The following is a 6,381-nucleotide window of genomic DNA, read 5'->3' on the forward strand; positions in this document are numbered from 1 at the left end:
ACATGAGGACAAAGATCGTACTTTTTGGAGAAATGTCCTCTGGTCTGATGAAACAAAAATAGAACTGTTTGGCCATAATGACCATCGTTATGTTTGGAGGAAAAAGGGAGAGGCTTGCAGGCCGAAGAACACCAACCCAAACATGAAACACGGGGGTTGCAGCATCATGTTGTGGGGGTGCTTTGCTGCAGGAGGGACTGGTGCACAAAATAGATGGCATCAGGAGGTAGGAAAATGATGTGGATATATTGAAGCAACAACCTTAAAGGTCCTCACCATTGCCCTTGATTCTAAGCAATGTTGTGCTGCTATTTTTATTGACTTGGCCACAGCTTTTGATACGGTAGACCATTCCATTCTGGTGGGCCGGCTAAGGAGTATTGGTGTCTCTGAGGGGTTTTTGGCCTGGTTTGCTAACTACCTCTCTCAAAGAGTGCAGTGTATAAAGTCAGAAAATCTGCTGTCTCAGCCACTGTCTGTCACCAAGGGAGTACCCCAAGGCTCAATCCTAGGCCCCATGCTTTTCTCAATTTATATCAACAACATAGTTCAGGCAGTAGGAAGCTCTCTCATCTACTTAAATGCAGATGACACAGTCTTATACTCAGCTGGCTCCTCCCCGGATTTTGTGTTAAATTCTCTACAACAAAGTTTTCTTAGTGTGCAACAAGCTTTCTCTACCCTTAACCTTGTTCTGAACACCTCCAAAACAAAGGTTATGTTGTTTGGTAAGAAGAATGCCCCTCTCTCCATAAGTGTGATTACTACCTCTGACGGTTTAGAGCTTGAGGTAGTCACCTCATACAAGTACTTGGGAGTATGGCTAGACGTTACACTGTCCTTCTCTCAGCACATACCAAAGCTGCAGGCTAAAGTTAAATCAAGACTTGGTTTCCTCTATCGTAATCGCTCCTCTTTCACCCCAGCTGCCAAACTAACCCTGATTCAGATGACCATCCTACCCATGCTAGATAACGGAGACATCATTTATAGATCGGCAGGTAAGGGTGGTCTCGAGCGGCTAGATGTTATTTACCATTCGGCCATCAGATTTGCCACCAATGCTCCTTATAGGACACATCACTGCACTCTATACTCCTCTGTAAACTGGTCATCTCTGTATACCCGTCGCAAGACCCACTGGTTAATGCTTATTTATAAAACCCTCTTAGGCCTCACTCCCCCCCATCTGAGATATCTACTGCAGCCTTCATCCTCCACATACAACACCCGTTCTGCCAGTCACATTCTGTTAAAGGTCCCGAAAGCACACACATCCCTGGGTCGCTTGTCTTATCAGTTCGCTGCAGCTAGCGACTGGAACGAGCTGCAACAAACACTCAAACTGGACAGTTTTATATCCATCTCTTCATTCAAAGACTCAATCATGGACACTCCTATTGACAGTTGTGGCTGCTTTGAGTGATGTATTGTTGTCTCTACCTTCTTGCCCTTTGTGCTGTTGTCTGAGCCCAATAATGTTTGTACCATGTTTTGTGCTGCTACCATGTTGATTAATTAGTTACTTAAAAATCATGCAGTGTGATTTTCTGGATTTTTGTTTTAGATTCCGTCTCTCACCGTTGAAGTGTACCTATGATAAAAATTACAGACCTCTACATGTTTTGTAAGTAGGAAACACTGCCAATTTTGAAGGTTATCAAATATACTGCTCAAAAAAATAAAGGGAACACTTAAACAACACAATGTAACTCCAAGTCAATCACACTTCTGTGAAATCAAACTGTCCACTTAGGAAGCAACACTGATTGACAATACATTTCACATGCTGTTGTGCAAATGGAATAGACAACAGGTGGAAATTATAGGCAATTAGCAAGACACCCCCAATAAAGGAGTGGTTCTGCAGGTGGTGACCACAGACCACTTCTCAGTTCCTATGCTTCCTGGCTGATGTTTTGGTCACTTTTGAATGCTGGCGGTGCTTTCACTCTAGTGGTAGCATGAGACGGAGTCTACAAGCCACACAAGTGGCTCAGGTAGTGCAGCTCATCCAGGATGGCACATTAATGCGAGCTGTGGCAAGAAGGTTTGCTGTGTTTGTCAGCGTAGTGTCCAGAGCATGGAGGCGCTACCAGGAGACAGGCCAGTACATCAGGAGATGTGGAGGAGGCCGTAGGAGGGCAACAACCCAGCAGCAGGACCGCTACCTCCGCCTTTGTGCAAGGAGGAGCAGGAGGAGTACTGCCAGAGCCCTGCAAAATGACCTCCAGCAGGCCACAAATGTGCATGTCTGCTCAAACGGTCAGAAACAGACTCCATGAGGGTGGTATGAGGGCCCGACGTCCACAGGTGGGGGTTGTGCTTACAACCCAACACCGTGCAGGACGTTTGGCATTTGCCAGAGAACACCAAGATTGGCAAATTCGCCACTGGCGCGCTGTGCTCTTCACAGATGAAAGCAGGTTCACACTGAGCACATGTGACAGACGTGACAGAGTCTGGAGACGCCGTGGAGAACATTCTGCTGCCTGTAACATCCTCCAGCATGACCGGTTTGGCGGTGGGTCAGTCATGTTGTGGGGTGGCATTTCTTTGGGGGGCCGCACAGCCCTCCATGTGCTCGCCAGAGGTAGCCTGACTGCCATTAGTTACCGAGATGAGATCCCCAGACCCCTTGTGAGACCATATGCTGGTGTGGTTGGCCCTGGGTTCCTCCTAATGCAAGACAATGCTAGACCTCATGTGGCTGGAGTGTGTCAGCAGTTCCTGCAAGAGGAAGGCATTGATGCTATGGACTAGCCCGCCCGTTCCCCAGACCTGAATCCAATTGAGCACATCTGGGACATCATGTCTTGCTCCATCCACCAACGCCACGTTGCACCACAGACTGTCCAGGAGTTGGCGGATGCTTTAGCCCTGGTCTGGGAGGAGATCCCTCAAGAGCCCATCCGCCACCTCATCAGGAGCATGCCCAGGGATTGTAGGGAGGTCATACAGGCACGTGGAGGCCACACACACTACTGAGCTTCATTTTGACTTGTTTTAAGGACATTACATCAAAGTTGGATCAGCCTGTAGTGTGGTTTTACACTTTAATTTTGAGTGTGACTCCAAATCCAGACCTCCATGGGTTGATAAATTGGATTTCCATTGATTATTTTTGTGTGATTTTGTTGTCAGCACATTCGACTATGTAAAGAAAAAAGTATTTAATAAGATTATTTCATTCATTCAGATCTAGGATGTGTTATTTTAGTGTTCCCTTTATTTTTTTGAGCAGTGTACTTGTTCTCCCCACTGTATATATATTGTTTTTTAACCCAGTCCCCGCAGGAGGCCTTTTGGTAGGCCGTCATTGTAAATAAGAATTTGTTCTTAACCAAACCCATATGTCCAAGTTTTATGTCCAACAGGTGAATTACAGGAGAAGGTGATTCACTCAATCCAACCAGGAGACTGGGTGTGGATCCAGTCCCTGAGGAGAAAAAACTGGAAGCAGCCCCGTTGGGAAGGCCCATACCAGGTTCTGTTAACTGATTTGCCTAGTTAAATAAAGGTTAAATAAAGCAGCTCAATATTCGGTACTAAAAATATTTACTTGGATCTACATTATGGATACAGTTCCGCGTAATGGATACAGATTGTTTTAGATGACATTACCTTCTTACTTAAATCACTGTTGCTACCCATAGTATAGAATTGAGAAATAAATTGTCAAAAACGTGTCTTATTCAGACCTCTGTCCCAAATGTGTTTATTGTTCCACAGGAAGCTTATTTAACAGATGACTTAAACACGAGAGCAGTTTACCAGGCTTTGATGCTCAATCCCTGTTTGTCATGTGACCTTATATTGAAACATGTACTTCTTTAAATTACTAAGACATTGCATTATTAGAATTCTAACTGAAAGCCGATTACCATTCACTTTGTTACTTTCACTGGTCTCCATATCTGTTTCTTTCAACTAGGACTCCCTTCTTCCCAGTAGGAAGACCTCAATCACTACTGCTAATACACCCGGATCACTCTCAAACAATGTTCTGCTTTTCCCCCAATTGCAAGGTTTAAAACAAAACAACACAAACATGATAACTTTCTCCATACTGGAAGGCACTGTTTTCATTTTAGTCTACCCTAACAATGTTACTCTATATATGTATTTCAAATTTCTGTTGGATATTCACTTTCTGCTTCCACTTATTAAACGTCTATTATTTTAAGATTAGCATGTAATACTTAGGAGGGATCAATATGTATTAACGGGGTTGGCACTGTCTGACAGTCCCCTGTAGATGGTGATCACGGTCCATAATAAGTCTGGCACCTGAGACAGCACAGACAGGGAAACAGATGCAGTTTCCATTTTGCAAGTTGTATATTATTATTTTTTCGATTGTTACTTCATCAGATCTCTAGTAATCCATTATACTCAATATTCTGTTACTTTATCTCTAGTAACCATTATACATTTGTGTTACATCACAAATTCCTCTACACAAGTGTTCTGTTCATACAGGTGTTTGAATATTCACTCTAATGTTCGATTTAACAGCATATTCGGAAATAGTACTTTCTCCTTTCATATATCCACATACATTATACCATCAAACTCCACTGAGTCATGTTATCCTCATGTAATCTAAAGTCATGTTACCCTCAGAGACATGTTATCCTCATTACTAATGAGACGTGTGATCATGTTATCCTCTAATGAGACATGTTATCTTCATTACTAATTAGACATGTTATTCTCAGAAACATGTTACCCTTGTATGAGATCTCTGAGACATGTTATCCTCTACCTGTAGATCCGACGGGCGGTGGTGGACAGAACCGTAAATAACGTTATAGATTTAAAAACTCAGCTCACACAGAACTGGTTGGGGTATTCATTCACCTCTTTCGCATATGAGCTAGTCCCCTGACAGCTCTCATTCACTCAGTGATTTATAGCTACATTTCAATCTCTTATTATCCAATTTTCAATCAGTAGTTTAAATCCAAATTTCTATCCAAATTTCTATCTTAATAGTTCTAATTTCAATCAGCTTAATATGTCATATCTCACAATCACACAACTTTCAAATCCACATTCACTTAGTACTATTCCCAAACACACTCTGCAATCTCCTTATTACCCCATGTGGATCTTCAACGATTCTCTTGTCGTTACTTGCTATGCACCATATGCATCTTAAATGGTTCTCTTGCCACTACTTCCTATACATTTAAATAACACCCCGTGTTCAAAAACACCTTGTGTTATTTTGCAGTGGCTGCAGGCCACGTAGACATTTCTTATAAATGCTTACAGACAGCTGTCAGCGGGGCTTTCCATGTGGTGTCAGGAAAATAACCTCACTCTCAATGTAAACAAAACAAAGAAGATGATCGTGGACTTCAGGAAACAACAGAGTGAGCACCCCCCTATCCACATCGATGGGACAGTAGTGGAGAAGGTGGAAAGTTAAGTTCCTCGGCAAATACATCACGGACAAACTGAAATGGTCCACCCACACAGACAGCATGGTGAAAAAGGCGCAACAGTGTCTCTTCAACCTCAGGAGGCTGAAGAAATTTGGCTTGTCACCTAAAACTCTCACAAACTTTTACAGATGCACAATCGAGAGCATCCTGTTGGGCTGTATCACCGCCTGGTACGGCAACTGCTCCGCCCACAACTGTAAGGCTCTCCAGAGGGTAGTGAGGTCTGCACAACACATCACCGTGGGCAAACTACCTGCCCTCCAGGACACCTACACCACCCGATATCACAGGAAGGCCAAAAAGATCATCAAGGACAACAACCACCCGAGCCACTGCCTGTTCACCCCGCTATCATCCAGAAGTCGAGGTCAGTACAGGTGCATCAAAGCTGGGACCGAGAGACTGAAAAACAGCTTCTATCTCAAGGCCATCAGACTGTTAAACAGCCATCATTAACATTGAGTGGCTGCTGCCAACATACTGACTCAAATCTCTAGCCACTTAATAATTAAAAAGTGTATGTAATAAATGTATCACTAGTCACTTTAAACAATGCCACTTTATGTAATGTTTACATACCCTACATTATTCATCTCATATGTATATACTGTACTCTATACCATCTACTGCATCTTGCCGATGCCATTCGGCCATTGCTCATCCATATATTTATATGTACATATTCTTATTAATTCCTTTACACTTGTGTGTATAAGGTAGTTGTTGTGAAATTGTTAGATTACTTCTTAGACATTACTGCATGGTCGGAACTAGAAGCACAAGCATTTCGCTACACTCGCATTAACATCTGCTAACCATGTGTATGTGACCAATAACATTTTATTTGATTTGATTACTGTTACGCCCTCACTCTAGTCTTCCCTTAGACTAGTGAATAGACTTCTCATACATTCTTAATTACGTCTTA

Source organism: Salmo salar, chromosome ssa01, assembly GCF_905237065.1.
Source record: "Salmo salar chromosome ssa01, Ssal_v3.1, whole genome shotgun sequence".
Classification (NCBI taxonomy): Eukaryota; Metazoa; Chordata; class Actinopteri; order Salmoniformes; family Salmonidae; genus Salmo; species Salmo salar.